This window comes from Eurosta solidaginis, chromosome 4 (genome assembly GCF_040869045.1).
Source record: "Eurosta solidaginis isolate ZX-2024a chromosome 4, ASM4086904v1, whole genome shotgun sequence".
Lineage (NCBI taxonomy): Eukaryota > Metazoa > Arthropoda > Insecta > Diptera > Tephritidae > Eurosta > Eurosta solidaginis.
Genome location: NC_090322.1, coordinates 41,837,358 through 41,854,214, shown reverse-complemented (window position 1 = coordinate 41,854,214; position 16,857 = coordinate 41,837,358). Strand labels below are relative to the sequence as shown.

Sequence of the window (16,857 nt, the reverse complement as noted above, 5' to 3'; positions counted from 1 at the left end):
CCTAATCTTTGTATTCACTCCTCCCTCCGTATTTTTCGCTTCATCTATCTCCATCTTCGTCTCATTCTATCTCTTTCTCAGTCTCCTTCTCTCTTTTCTCTTCTCTCAAGTTTTTCTCATTCTTCATATCTTATTGCCAGTCCCAGAGGGTGGATTTTGTTTCAGTCCCATTCCGAGTCTCAGTCCCAGCCCCACTCCTAGTCTCAGTCTCCGTCCCAGTCTTAATCCCAGTCCCAGTCCGTCTCTGGTCTACTTCCCGGAAAAAAGCATCGTAAATACTAATATAGGCAAATTTATATACCAAATTTCAGGCAAATCGAATAGGACGTATGTAAATAGGTATGTGGGTATTATTAATTCATGTCTTTATTTCGGCTTCGCATGCATATTTATCAGTTTTGCCATTGATTGATGCGACTAAATCGAATATCACAATGAAAATTACTTAAAAGCTCTCAGCAACAGCTTTCATTTGATATCCAAAATACACACACATTCTAGGGGTATCCGGGTCCATGTTTTGGCCTATATCTCGAGACCGTAGTCACCAATAGGTATGAAAACTACCCTGTACTAAAGCACTCATCAGCAGTTTTCATTTGATATCCATATTGTATAAACACATTCTAGGGGTACCCGGGTCCACGTTTTGGCCTATATCTCGAGATCCTAGTCACCCAGGGGTTCCAAAAATACCCAGTGTCAAAGTACTCATAAATAGCTTCCATTTGATACCCATATTGTACAAATACTTCCTGGAGTTACCCGGGTCCATGTTTTGGCCTATATCTCGAGACCCTAGTCACCCGGAATCAAAGTACTCATTATACAAACCTTCCCCGTGGATAAATACATATATATACCAATTTTCATAATAATCGGTCCAGTAGTTTTTGAGTTAATCGATGACATACATACAAACATTCATTTTTATATACATATTCTAAAAAAAATCATAACTCAAGAATGGTTAAACCGATTTGGGATTTCAAAATCAACTAACCATCATCTCTCCTTCCTGTACCTTTCCTAAAAATTTTCTGGCAATCTTTCTATCCGTTCTCGAGTTATGGAGTGACAATCAAAATGTACACTTCTTTTTATATATATAGATATTTACTCAAGTTATCGTGTGCACCGATAGACGGATGGACAGATGGACGGACGGCTAATTCAATTCCTTTTTTCATCCTCAGCATTTTGATATATTACTTACTTACTTAATTGGCGCTTAACCGTTTAAACGTAATGCCGTCCAACAAATCGCGCCAGTCGTTTCTTTTCTCTGCCAACTGGCGCCAATTGGTCACACCAAGGGATTTTAAATCGTTTTCCACCTGGTGCTTCCAGTGAAGTGGGGGCCGCCCTCTACCACTGCTTCCATCGGCGGGTTCCGATAGAAATACGTTCTTGGCCGGAGCGTAATCTTTCATTCGCATAACATGGCCAAGCCAGCGCAGCCGCTGCTTTTTAATTCGCTGGACTATGTTGATGTCTGCGTAGAGGCCCATAAATCTTTCGAAGAACTTTTCTCTAGAATACTCCCACAGCCGCTTCATCTGATTTTGTCATGGTCCATGCTTCTGCATCATATAGCAGGACGGGTACAATAAGTGACTTTTTATGATTTTCGTTTGCCGAGGGAGGACTTTACTTTTCAATTGCCTACTTAGTCCAAAGTAGCATTTATTAGCAAAGAGTGATTCTTCGCTGGATTTCTGAGCTGATGTTGTTGTTAGTGTTGATGCTGGTTCCCAAATAAACGAAGTCTTTTATTTCGAAATTATGGCTGTCAACAGTAGCTTAGGTTATAAGGCGCATATGCGCTGACTATTTGCTCGATGACAGCAGGTACTTTGTTTTGTCCTCATTCAGCATCAAACCCATCTTTACCGCTTCTTTTTCCTGTTTGTAGTAAGTAGAACTAATGGCGCGTGTATTTAGGCCGATGATATCAATGTCATCAGCATATGCCAGTAATTGCACGCTTTTGTAGAATACTGTCCCAGAGCGGTTAAGTTCTGCAGCTATTATAATTTTCTCCAGCATCAAATTAAAGAAATCGCACGATAGGGGGTCAACCTGTCTGAAACCTCGTTTAGTTTCGAACGGCTCGGAGAGGTCCTTCCCAATTATGACTGAGCTGATGGTGTTACTCAAAGTCATTTTGCACAGCTGTATAAGTTTTGCGGGGAAACCAAATTCAGACATAGCGGCATATAAGCAGCTCGTTTTCGTGCTATCGAAGGATACTTTAAAATCGAGGAAGAGGTTTGGTTAGGTTGAACTGGCCGGTGCATGAGGGCCTCACATAGACTGAATGAGCCCATAGTGTTATCAGAAGTTTGAAAACCCCTATCAAAAACCAAGACCTAAGTTATAAAATAACTCCGTCCTCTTGGCAAATACTAGAAGCTTTCTAGGACTTAAGCCACTTGCTGCTTCTAGATCTGACAGCTGTATCACTCCTAACAGCTGGAGTCTTAGCCTGGAAAGTGCAGGGCACGAACACAGAACGTGCTGGGTCATTTCCTTCTCCAACCCTCACTTCCTACGTGTGCTATCACTTACCAAGCCTAATTTAAAGGCATGTGCCGCCAGAAGGCAGTGTCTAGTCAGAATACCCGCCATTAGTCAACATTCCTCTCTTTTTAATGATAGAAGCCACTTTGTTATTCTAAGGTTGTAAGACCTACACATAATCTTCGAAACTTTACAACCCCGCGCTTGAACCCACGCCTTTCTCGCTTGGGCGATCATGTGCACCTTTCGCTTTCGCTTAATCTCGCCCAGTCTAATTGGGACGTCTACCGAGCAAGCGGCAAGGGATGCACCCTTTTTAGCTAGTTTATCTGCTGTTTGATTCCCATCTATTCCCATTTGCCTTGGGACCCACAGATGTATGCTTCTCTTTGTCCCGATTCTCTCCAAAGACTGCTTACACTCTAACACGCATTTAGGTGAAGATGTGATGTGTTTCGATTCTTTTTTCGCGGGGTTTTTGACAAGAACACACTCTGTGTGCAAAGCACGTTGAGTATAACAAGATTAACTTTGAATAACTTTAATTTAAACTTAGATGTATTTTTGTTATTTCAAATTCCTGGAATCTTATTTTTATTTACACGACTCAATTAGGTATAAATAGCGCCGCAAAATAAGTCTTGGTGTACTGTATACTTAAACAGTGGTAGAACAAATTTTAAACTAAAACTAAAATAAAAAAATGAATATACGAAATCAATTCGGGCTGCTGTTTGCGCTGCTGAGCTGCACTTGGACACATACGAATGCCCAAATTCGCATTATAGGTGGCCATTATATACCGCACTCTGTAGCAATATTAAATGAAATCGAATATCTTTGCGTTGGTTCCATAGTCAAAATTAAATCGGTGCTTACAGCTGCGCATTGCGTAAAATATGAAATTCTGAGTAATCTCGCCGTTGTAGCTGGTGTAACCGATTTACGTGAAATGAACAGTAGAAGAGCGCAACGTCGCAATGTGGAGGGTATACATTATGGTTGTGGTTATGATCCAGACACAAAATTTATGGATATAGCTATTGTTAAAGTGGATTCACCCTTTGACGAGAATCCTGCAGTACAAATAATACCACTTTCCGAGGTTCCATTAGAACCGGGCCTACGGATGGAAATTAGTGGTTGGGGCTCATTACATATAGACAGTAAAACTACTTCTCCTCTTCTCAAAACTAAGTCCGTGCGAATAGCAGACACGCAACAATGCAGGAATGCATATGCAACAAGTGCAAAACCGCAATATTTTGCAGAAACAATAATGTATGCTGGACATTGTGGAGAAGATATGAGTTATGGAGATTCTGGAGCAGCAGGCGTTCGGAATGGACAACTTTGTGCGGTAGCACAAGGTGCTTGTAGCAACCCCAATTTTCCAGGTTTATATACAGATGTAACACATCCAAGAGTTAGACACTTTATAATAAGAAATATGTAACTAAAAGGTGTTATTTTATATTGACAGTTTATTGGAATATCACTCTAAGTCGACTGACCGCCGAATTTCGAAAAATTTTAAGATAGGGCGTTTTCGAAACAGCAGTTGGGATATAGTGATATTCCGCTCAGCAGTCGAAATCATTATATATATTTTTTGTAGTATGATGTACAAATAATTTGTTATAACTGTGAGTAAACAAATATTTTTTATTGTGTACAATGAAAGTATGACGCATGTAAATGAATTAAGTTGTGAGACCAAACTTTGATCACAACTTTATAGTTCAGTCGTGTATGAATAGATCATAAGATGAAAACGAAATTGCGGAATAACTACTTTAACAAGCCAACCTAATAAAACCGCACTGCGTTTTTTAGCGCATGCAAACAACCGGCGTTTTTTGCCCTAACCGAAACAAATATTGATGACGAATAAAGATGTTGCATGCGCGAACTTCAGTGGAAAGCAGCGGAGCTTCACAAAATTCTAGTAGGTCACTTTTACCACACCACAAACTTTACACAATTTTTAACATAATTTAAGCACACAAAATGCACTGAGTGAAGTTCTAGAGAGTAAAAATTAAAATTCTGCACAGATTAGCTCAATAAAAAATGTACAAACAATTGTTAAATAATAAATACAGACAGTGGTAGTTTAACAAATTCTGCTGTGGTAAGTGGTGAATGTGACCTACTAGAATTTTGTGAAGATTGCTTCACACTATTTTTCGTCCCTGCAACATCTCTATCTTAAAATTTTCTCTGCCGAAATAAGCATGCGTTGCGACAATGTGTAGGTCAGGGAAACAGACTCTTAGTCCCTACCTCCCTTTGCACCGTTTGCCAGAATATATACGATTGCGACATCCGCTCAATGCAGCTCCTGCCATGGACCGTGCCACTTTCCTAGATGTTCTGGTCTCCGCGACGGCAACCCCCTGACGGGTTTCATTGCGCCATGTTGCCAGGCCACATACCCAAATACAACGGGTACCCCAATGCCTACCCAAGGACGTCTAGTCCCAGGCCTCAACAGCAATCGCGTTCTGGCCTTCCACAACCCAGGCGTGACTCGTCACTTACTCCCAGAGTGACGACGTCTCCCCCTATGCACTTAGAATTCTGCAGTTAAACTGTAATGGATTAACTGGGAAGATCACGGAGATAGTCGACTTCATGAAGCGGCCCCAACATCCGCATTGCTGCGATTCAAGAGACTAAACTCACAGCAAGATCTGCATTGCAGACCTGTTCTGGGTATAATGTCCACAGAAAAGATCGCGAGAGCGGAAATGGAGGCGGCCTCGCGTTTATCATACACCACACTGTGCAATATCATATATTTGGTCCCGACATCGACCGCAGGGACAGTGTCTTAGAACGTCAAGGATTATCTGTCTGGTCAGGTGATGCAAATCTAGAAATCATCAACATCTACATCCCTCCTGTCACCTGTTGCCCCAGTGGATACCGCCCTGATGAAGATGTCACAGTTCGCCGGATATTTCAATCGTGAGCGCAGAACTCGTAAACTGCGTCAACTGGCATCCGATGGTAACATTGGCATCCGACCACCTGCCTATATTTATTTCGTCCGAGCGTCCCGCCGACTTCATCGCAGCAGAAAAACACACTTTCGTTAGTTTTAAAAAAGGAAAGTGGGACGAATACAAATCCTTTACAGACAACCGCTTTGCTGCCCTCCCTATCCCAACTGATGCCGGCCAAGGGGAGCGTGCTTTCCGCAAGATCATTGAATCCGCCTCGGCTCATTTCATTCCCGCCGGTAGAATTCCCGATACTCGGCCCACTTCCCGGCGGAGGCCGCAAGTTTAGCGAGAGAACGTGACCTTATAGGACAGCTCGATCCCGGCGACCCACAAAAAAGGGATATAAACCAACGCATCAGATTGCTTGTGGATGAACACAAGCGGGCGAAATGGGAGGAGCACCTAAGCGGTTGTAACCTCTCTGCCGGTGTAGGTAAACTTTGGTCCACTGTAAAGTCCCTATCGAATCCGTCTAGGCACAATGACAAAGTTTCCATCGCCTTTAGCGACAAAGTGCTGTCGGATGCGAAAAAATACGCGAGCCCTTTCTGCCGACAATACATAATGCATTCTACGGTCGACAAAAATGGACGGAGAGTCAACAGACACGCACGTAAACATAAGTTCAGCGTGTCACCAATTACCATCACCGCCAAAGAGGTTGAGGATGCCATCGGTCATGCTAAACCATCCAAAGCAGTGGGCCCAGACGGCATAGCCATGCCGATGCTTAAAAGCCTAGGGAAAGAGGGTTTCAAATATTTAGCACATTTTTTCAACCTGTCTCTTTCCACCTTTGTCATACCCGAAAAATGGAAAATGGCCAAATTGGTACCGCTACTAAAGCCTGGGAAACCAGCTAACATAGGAGAGTCATATCGCCCGATATATCTCCTATCGCCAGTAGCCAAGTCGCTTGAAGCCATTTTGCTCCCCCACTTCAAAGCAAATTTGCAGCTAGCCTGTCATCAGCATGGCTGTAGAAAACTCCATAGCACCACCATCGCGCTGAATGCCATTAGCACCCAGATAAATTGTGGTTTAAATCAGAAGCCCCACCATATAACAGTACTCGTAGCGCTAGACCTATCAAAAGCTTTTAATACGGTCAACCATGGCACGTTATGCAAGACTTGGAAAGGTCTACCCTTACCCCATGTCCTAAAAGGTGGACCGCAAATTATCTGGGTGGTCGGCAGGCTTCGGTGCAATTCATAAACGAAATATCAAAGCCAAGAAGATTAAACAAAGGGTGCCTCAGGGTGGTGTCCTATCCCCACTTTTGTTTAATTTTTACATATCATAACTACCTTCACCACCAGAAGGAGTTACTATAGTTTCTTACACCGATGACTGCACAATAATGGCCACAGGCCCGGGCCCAAAGATCGATGAGCTTTGCAACAAAATAAACGGCTACCTCCCTGATCTCTCCAGTTTTTTCGCCTCGCGAAACCTGGCATTATCACCGACTAAATCATCCGCGATCCTATTTACAACCTGGACGTCCCAAATGTCGACCATTTTGAACATCCACGTCGATGGCACTACGCTACCGACTGTCCTACACCCCAAAATCTCGGGTGTGATGTTGTGACGCAATTGTTCCGAAAATCCAGAGCCGCAATAAAATCCGCAAATCCCATGCTGGCAGTACTTGGGGAAAAGACAAAGAAACGCTCATTACCACATACAAAGTAATTGGCCAGCCGTTTGCGTGCTGCGCGTCCCCTATATGGTCGCCAAGCCTAAAAACTACCCACTGGAAGAAGCTACAGGCCTGCCAAAATACTGCGCTCAGAACCGCCACGGGATGTCTTCTTATGTCCCCAGAATACCATCTACATAATGAGGCGAGAATACTCCCCATCAGGGAGAGAAATGAGATGCTAACCAAACAGTTCCTGTTGAATACCCAGAAACCTGGGCATCCCAACAGACATCTGATTGATGAGCCAGCACCGCCTAGGCACTTAAGGAGTCATCTCCGTAAGCATTTTGAGGAAATGTGGCACCTGAGAAATCAGCCGTATGAAGCAAAAAAACACAAGCAGGTCCTTGGTGAACTCCACAAACAGCCGTCGGACCTTTATGCCGGGAAGTTCCCTGTGAATCCAATACTCGAGGAACAGTACCCAAAACATGCGGAAGAGGAACGCATACTCCCCAGGGAAACGCGAGTCACCCTGGCTCAACTTCGTTCTGGATACTGTAACAGGTTAAACTCTTACATATCCAGAATCAACCCCGACATACAAAATGTATGCCCCGCTTGTAATGTGTCCCCACATGACGCCAACCATCTCTTTAATTGTAATGTGGAACCAACGCCTCTAACACCCCTTTCATTTTGGTCCACCCCTGTCGAAACAGCAAGTTTCCTTGGACTCCCGATAGAGGATATTGATGACAATTTGTGGTCGGTCGCGGCTATTAGGTGGGGCGAAACATTGCTACAACAACAACAATGTAAAGCATGTGTGCAAACGTCAAACTGAAATGTCACGCAGAACAAAAATTGGAAATCGAGTTAAGTTTTTACGCAGCAAATTCAATTTCGGTTGCTCTCATACAAGTTGTATGTGTATGAGACATTTTTGACAGAAAATGATTTGCGTGCGTTTATGTTAGGTTGACTTCTAAGACCCTGGCAAACTCTGTGTAAAACGGTCGATCTAACGAATTCTATGGAAGTAATCTTATCGGTTATTGAAGCCATTGAATAACGCCTTAGTCATAACAATGCCAAAGAACACCATTAGTTTTTGGTTTTCCGCCATATCCATAATCTATAATTTTTGCTTTGGCGAATTTATTGTATTTTTCGTTTTGAAATTTTTCATATTTTATGAAGGTATCAATAAGCTATGCCAATATACATTTATCTATGATTAAGTGAAAACAAGGTTACGAAGTGGGCGTTATGAATATGGTAAGTATTCCACTGTCTTTAAAGAGGCGATATTTTACCAAAATAGGATTTTACTTTGGCAATTTTTGTCGCTGGATGTCGCACTGATCGAGCTTTTTAGAAAAGCGGTACCACTATTTTACTTCCAAGGAAATTAAATCCTAAAGTTCGCTTCCACTTTGCGTTGTGCTTCTTTTTAGTTTCTACTACAAATTGGAGGGACGGGACCTAAATGTATAATTCTGACAGAAATACACTGGGGGTGCTTACAAACCCACGGCTTAGAGGCAATCCAGCTTAGAAGAACTTGTTTTCCAATTGCAACAACTTTTTTCTAAGATGTTGATGTTTCTTTGCGAGGGACTTTAGCCCAAGACCTTCAATGTGTTTGGCGGAGCACGCTACTACCATCCTAGCATGAACAGTGTCTAACGTTAGTTCTGTAGAGCATCTCTAATAGAAAACTAGATTACAGAACTGGGTTAGAATTCGATTAGAGAACTATTTGGGCAACATTTGAAATACGGTTCTGTTACAGTTATCGATTATTATTGTTATTACAGCTGATTTGTACATTTTTAATATGATTTGAGACATCAAATTCCGGCGCAGTACGATTTTGACATTATTCCATCGAATTTACAAAAACAAAGTACATGGAATTTTTATTTATGTTTGTAGGTATGTCACCATGCTGCCACCTTGTATGGTTCCGCCATGTGCCCTAATATTGAAATGCCAATGCGACAGTTACATATGTACATTTTTAAATGGTAAGGTAATGCTGGATTTTAAGTAAATGCATTTGGAAGTGTTCCTGACCTACGGCAACACGCAGGGTGTGTCGTTAGGTGACCCAACATCCCGGCCCCGTTGAAAGAACTTTAAAATTTGTAATATTACAATCTTGTGAATTGGGCAAAGAATAATTCCCCGTGGTGTTCGCACATCTACTACTCTGAATCTTCCATCCTTTCAAGGAACAACAACGTCTATAATGCGAATCAATAGCCTTCATTGCGGTGGTACATTGTCCTCATGTATGAGAACCATTGCATCTTTGGCGATGTTTTCATGATCAGTGTTCCACTTTTTATTGAAGTTCGCTTATATAGCCCTTTTCCAAAATTAATTTTTGATAGTCTTTGTTTGATCCCATCTATGCATATGGTTAATGTTTTCTGTGATTGTTCGCTCCGGAACGGCCTTTAACGCACTGCCTGTTATGAAGTGACCGGGAGTCAATGATTCGTAATCGCTCGGATCAGAAGAGATTGGTGATATGGGTCCCGAATTAAGAACGGCTTCTATTTCCACCAATATTGTAGCGAGCTCCTCATATGTTAGCCTGGCATTCATGACGCTTCGGTTCAGGTGGCCTTTGGCTGATTTGACTGCAGCCTCCCAAATGCCACCAAAATGAGTTGCCCTAGGAGGAATAAATTGAAAATTTATAAATTCACTAGAGTAAAAATTAGTTATTATATCTTGATTCCCTTTTTTGTAGATAAATGCTTTCAATTCAGCTAGTTTGCTGCAAGCAGCAACGAAATTGGTCGCATTGTCGTAAATGTGTCTGACAGAAGGCCTCTCCTTCCATTCATCAATTTAAGCGATGCCAGGAATGCATCCGTAGACAAGTCTGAAACGACTTCGATGTGCACCGCCTTGTTGCGAAGCAAACGAAGATAGCTACGTAGGCTTTGTATGGACCCATATAGGTGCACTACATTTTCATACTAAATTCGTTCAAAAAAATTTACCATCACAACAACCCATATCTGATATTCCGCTCCTTTTTTTGTTTCCCTTTGTCGCTTTCCACGACAGCAACCCCGGTAATTTTGACACTTCGTTCAGTGTCAAACGCAGGTTCCACTGGGCATAGTACAGGTCTACAAGTAGGGTATGTAGCAGAACGCACATACACAGCCACGCTCACCTGATAAAATGCTTGTTCTCGTTCGTTTTTTTTGTGGAAGCTATTTGGCACTGTTGTACTTCTTAGGTCCAAGAAAAGTGTAGTAGCAGCTAACGAAAACTGTGTAAAATTTTTATTGTAAAATTACAAAGAAATATCCTTATTTACTTTCAAACGAGCACTTAATTACATCTCTCTTTAAAATCCATATGTTTTGGACAATTTTAATTAACAATTTGTGATACTTTATTAGCGGGGACGATTGCTAAAACATGACCAAAACCGTTGGGGGAAGTATTAATAGACGCGTTTTTGCCTCGCTTGCAATAATTAGAATACTTTTTCGCCTTTGGACTATTCATAACAGGACAAAACGCGTCTTTTCATTTCTCTTTCTACATTTTTGGATGGGTTATTGCAGTCGACCTCCGTTTCAAACTGTTTTTCGCGTAGAACTTTTGAACGGGCAGAAAAACTTAGCACCCGTGTTTGTATTCTTAATACTGAAATAACTACGCGTCCTCAGATACTCCAATTCAAGACTTTTGTATAATTTTCTGTAGGACCCAGACTGGATTTTCATACTAAATTCGTTAAAAAAATTACCATCACAGCAACCCATATCTGATAATCCGCTCCCTTTTTTGTTTCCCTGCGTCGCTTTCCACGACAGCAACCCCGGTAATTTTGACACTTCGTTCAGTGTCAAACGCTTGTTCCACGCAGGTTCCACTGAGTTCCACAATAGTTTGCACTGACCGTAGTGTCAAACGGCAGTATGTTAGAAATGGAAAGGAAGTGTTTCCCTCTCATACATATCATACTTGTAAACCTGTACTCTCCTCCATAGTGTACCCGTTTACCACGAATTGATTCAGCGGAGTCTCAATTTCATTTATGCGTTAGATAAACGATATGTTAATTTAATTTATGAGCAAACATCTTGTTTTAACTCGATAATATGTACTTTTACTCGTTTAAACACATATTTTCACAATTGAAAGTTTCTGCACTCACACTTGCATTTATTCAATTATATGCTGTATTTCGAGTTTTACGTTTTTAAGGATGGATTTCATACCACTTCTGAGGCTGTCAGGAGACCTCTTGGGTTAAAGTTAAATAATTACAATGAATATACATAGTTAATGTTTATTGAATCGATTATTTATACAGAGTTTTTGCATAAATTGCATTAATTTCACAACGGTTCTGCAGTTCGGACGCTTTCAATCCTCGCTCTCGCAATCGACTCACTGACAGCCATCTTGTTGCTCATTAACTTTTTCGTGAGTAGGGTTACCAGCTTGCTGACAATATGTTGAAGTAGTTTCGGCTTGTGTCGGACGCAATGAATGCATGACCGAACAATACGTCTAGCGAGGTCGGGGGCGTTGACGATCCAAAATTGTAATCGAATAAAAGATACCAACGCCTTTGGTTCTGCATGGTAATTTTTGATATGAAGATTTTGAACATATATTGTGACGAATTCGCATTTACTTGGCAACAAAATCGGACGTTTTTGGGATTCTGGGACGCTTGATAGCTCAAGTCTTCCGCCAACTTTCGGGAGTTCAAATCCTTGAGTCGTCTGCATGGATGGGTTTAAATTCTTTAGTGTACCATTTGTCATTGTCTCGTTCCGCAAGTGTCGAATATCTTCGGCGAAGTGTTGCTGTTGAATGTTCCATATAATGCTTAGCAATGCGTGGTATAATTCGTCGGAAGTGAGAGGTCCACTAGTAATATTTGTAACTGGTTTCTTAAGCTCTGTGATAAAACGAAACATCCATGCCACGATCCGAACTTCTTTAGTATGGGAACTGTCCCTATTGAGAATATCAAGTTACTTGTTATAGTTATCTTAAATACCGACTTCCGCAAATCCGCACTTACAACTCCAATATCGATGTCTTTATGTTGTTCACAAGATCATTTGTTTATGTTTTCAGCAAGAAACCCAGGACCTGTCAACCAAATTGAGCTTGCAAGATCAAACTGTGTACTTCCTCTGTGTCAGCTGGATTGCATTTCGTTGGTACATGTCTCCAATGAGCATACAATGTTAACTGCCGTATTTCCGATACTCTGTTACCAACGAATGCTGCAAGCGTAGCTGAATGCATTTGAAGCCAGTGAAGTACAAATTTGTGAATCTACCCAAAGAAAGGTATCAAAATAATAATTAGAAAACAAAGGTTTAATTTTCGATAAAAGCCGGGACAGTAGTAATGCACCACAAAGCTCCAGTTTAGGTAGTGACTGTCGTTTGTGAAGTGAAAGACGTATCGAGGTCCTTGTCAGAGTGTTCGTCTCTGAAATGCTCTTGATTAGAGTGCCGTTTTGCAAACTCAAATCCACCAAATTTTAATAATTCGGTTACCTCTTGTTGTATTCGCGATAGCTCAGCAATCGAGTCAGCACCACATAGTAAGTCGTCCACGTAGAACGATAACTTGACAATATTTGAACCGACGACGAAAGTTGACTCATATTGATCAGCGAGGTAGTGCAAACTGCTCACAGCGAGATATGGTGCAGATGCCATTCCGTATGTGACTGTATTGAGCTGGAAGGCTTGAATATCATCATCTGGCGAACTTCTCCACAGGATATATTGAAACTTGCGATGGTCACCACTGACTAGTACTGTACATTTTGACTATGTTAGCTGTAAGCGCAAAGCAATGTAAACGAAAACGAAGTAATTGAATAACGAGCTCTCTTTAGATAGTAGGACCAACTATTTGGATATCATTTATCGATTTCTGAGAAGAATTTCGACAAGACGCATCGAAAACCACTCCTAATTTAGTTGTTGTGCTATTAGGCTTCAAAACACAGTGATGTGGGATATAATAATGAGGTTCATTTAGTTTCGGGTTTGGCACTATTGCCATGTGATCAAGGCAATCCATAAATGCCACATATTGTGATCTTAGAGCAGGGGATTGTTGTAAGAGACGTTTCAATGCGTTAAACCTTCGTAAAGCTGTTGTGTATGATTCACCTAGGGAGGCAGGACTGTCCTTGAATGGAATTTTAACTACCACTCGACCATCAGAATTTCGAGTAACGGAGTCGTTATATAATTTTTCGCAACTATGTGGTTCAGGGATCCAAACGTCCACATTTATTGTAACTTCTTCAATCTGCCATAGTTTTTCACACTTTGAATCGGGATAATCCTCACAAACAAGTAAGCAGTTCAGTTTGAGCGTATTGTCACGGATATTAGCATCCCTAAGCTATACCATCACTAAGGCGATGCTAAGCGATGTTCACGTCAATAATCAAATCATGTATACACATATATAAGGCAGCCGAGAGATGTCACACACAGATGCATTTACTTATACGCCTATGTGTGTGCGAGAGACTGCCCAACAAACACTGAAAACAAAAATCTCAAATGTTTGAGAAAAACATTGATTCTCAGTTTGATATTCAACATTATTTATCATTTGAAACAACATATTTTCTCGACTTTTTCTCAAACGTCGATCTTCAACTTGAGAATAATTTGAGACATACTTGACAATTTTTTTTCTCTCAACTGTTTGAGAAAACATTAATTCTCAGTTTGATATTCAGCATTATTAATCATTCGAAACTAAATATTCTCCCAACTTTTTCTCAAACGTTGTTTTTCAACTTGAGAATGGTTTTAGATATGCTTTCATTTCATTCCATTCCTGAAATGTCAACATAGCAAAGATATCGAAATCTATCGAATCGGTGGATATTCGTCGATCTCTAATTTGCATAGTTTAGCTGTAAATGTAAACAAGCTATTTTATTGAGTGAAGTTGGACACAAAGTGAAAAAATAAGGAAGTATATATACATTTTGATAATATTAAGTGATATTTTACTACATTATGCATAAATCTAAACGAGTTAAAAGTGAAGTGAGGCAAATAATAAATTTGCTTGCCGAAAGTGGCACAACAGTAGCACCGGGAATAATAGAAAGTTAAGGAGTAGGCGCCAACTTAGGCGAAGGCCCTTCTATTTCCAATAGTGTTATTTATGATCGAAGTGATTCAGAAAGTGTGGATTGCGACTATTCGGAATCTGACATTGATGCAGAAAGTGAAATGGGAAGTGTTATTCGAGAAGAGCTTGCTGTATGGGCCGTCCATTTTAATATTTCCACTGATGCAACTAATGGTTTGTTAAGAATACTTCGGAAATATATTACTGGCATTCCTAAAGGTGGCAGGACATTGAAATGTACTCCGAAGGTACCGCCAGTGGAAAAAATGGGGTCAGGAGAATATTTCCACTACGGTGTTGAAGATTCCCTTACAGATTTTTTAATGAGAAAATCGTTCATATCTTCTGAAATCCACCTCAACATAAATATTGACGGTCTTCCACTAGCAAAATGTTCCTATTTGCAGGCATGGCCCATTTTAATAAACGTGAATGGGGACCCGGTTGTTATGGTCGTAGGTGCTGAAAGGGTAGGACGCAGAAAGGGGATAGTAAAGGCCATAGAATGATTTTTCACCATGAAATGAATAGTAGTAGTAGAACAGACTCAGATTTCCGCCTAAGGTCTGATATAAATCATCACAGAATAATAGAACAAACCGCCATTGAGAAATTGCCAATTGATGTTGTAAAATCCTTCCCATATGACTACATGCATGTGGTATGCCTTGGTGTGATGAAAACTTTGCTTGTAGGTTGGGTTAAACAAAGAAATTAGCCGTATTCATTAAAATCTGCACAGATTGATGCATTAAATTCTAAAATATTATTTTTGAGTAATAAGGTACCTAGAGAGTTCGCTCGACGTCCACGTACCTTAAAGGAAATTGAAAGATTTGAGGCCACAGAATTGAGGCAATTTCTATTATATACTGGAGTTTTTTTACTTGCCGATATCTTAGACGCCGAACGGTACCACCATTTCTTGTTACTTAGTTTGGGTATTCGAATTTTACTTGATAAAAAATCATGTTCGGAAAATAATGAATGTGCGAAAATTCTTTTAAATGAATTCGTTAAAAATGTCTCTAGGCTTTATGATGATTCTTTTTTAACATTTAATTTTCATTGCCTTACTCATTTACACAGTGATGCATTAAACTTTGGCGATTTAGAATCTGTAAGCGCATTTAAATTTGAAAACTTTTTGTCTAAATTAAAACGAAAATGTAGAAAAAAAACCATATTGCTGGAAAGATTTATAATCGTTTAGTAGAAGAAAGCTTGTTCTGTAATGAAAGTGTTACGGAAAAAATTGAAAAGGAAAAATTACGAAATGGGCCAGTAAACTCAATTAATACAAATTTATTTTATTTATCCATAAAAAATCCTGACAACTTTTATAGCGCAAACAAAAAAATATTCAAGATAATAAGTATTATTTAAATTTTGTTCCAAAGGTAATATCTTTGGAGGTCAAAAATTTAAATGATCTTTTTATTACACCAATAAAGTCATCAAACTTTAATATTTATTGTTGCGCCACTTTAGACTTTTCCAGTGATCGATTTGAGCATTCTGTAGATGAAATATCAAAAAAAAGTAATTTTATTTCATAACTTTGAAAATACCGAATTCGTATTTTTACCACTTGTTCACTCATAGATGGATTTTAGCAGCACATTTTTGTCTACAGGAGATAACCAAGTTACCAAACAAGGTAAGGTTTTTGACTATTCATTGTTTATTTAAAATTGTTTATACTAATAGTCTATTACCGTTCATTTTTCAGATTTGGATAATTTTAATAGGAATATTGATGCCTTAGACAAGAAAATAGACGAATGGAGAACAAATTTATCAAAGGGAAATATTTGTTTATTTATTTATTAAAATTTTTTGAATTAGTGTGCGATATGTTCAACTTGAATACCTTTTATATTTTTAGTCAGGTTTTTCATAACATTTTCGAGTATGCAATTTTTAGTATAACTTTAGTATACAAAATTTAAATTTTGTCCTGACTTTGTATGGAAAAAATGGAATACTCGAAAATATTGTTAAAAATTTGATTGAACAGTTAAAAAAATTTTGTAATGAAGAATACTGTCCTTACTCAAAATCAGCCAAACCGTGTATATATAATGATAATCCTCCTTGAAAGTACTTTAGTTGGTATACGACTTAAAATACCTTTCATTTGATACCCCTATTGGCATATCTTGCTTAATACTTATATAAAAAAATCACATTGGTGGCAACAGCCCAGTAGACAATCTTGAAACGAGGCGTAGTTTCCATATATATAATTATTTCATGCAAATATTTTTCTAATATTCATACATATCTATAAATTCAATAATTTCAGAAAATCAATCAACACAAAAGTTGTTAAAGAGGGTATTGGAAGAAGTTAAATTAGGCGCAAGTTCTGCAACTGTAAAAAGGAAGATTTTACCGCAAAAACCTTTTTCAGAAGTGCATGAATTTTCCGAATTTGAAGCAAAAATTCAAAGCTCTGAGAATAAATATAACGATTTGGTGAATATC

The 16,857-nt window shown here is 39.6% G+C and overlaps 1 long non-coding RNA gene across 1 annotated transcript; it reads left to right on the top strand.

Moving 5' to 3' along the window:
- Positions 1-14,162: 14,162 nt before the first annotated feature.
- Positions 14,163-16,179, top strand: LOC137247848 (uncharacterized). Its single transcript, XR_010951904.1, has 3 exons — positions 14,163-14,205; positions 15,973-16,027; positions 16,100-16,179. It is a non-coding gene; the product is annotated as an uncharacterized lncRNA (long non-coding RNA).
- Positions 16,180-16,857: the final 678 nt, after the last annotated feature.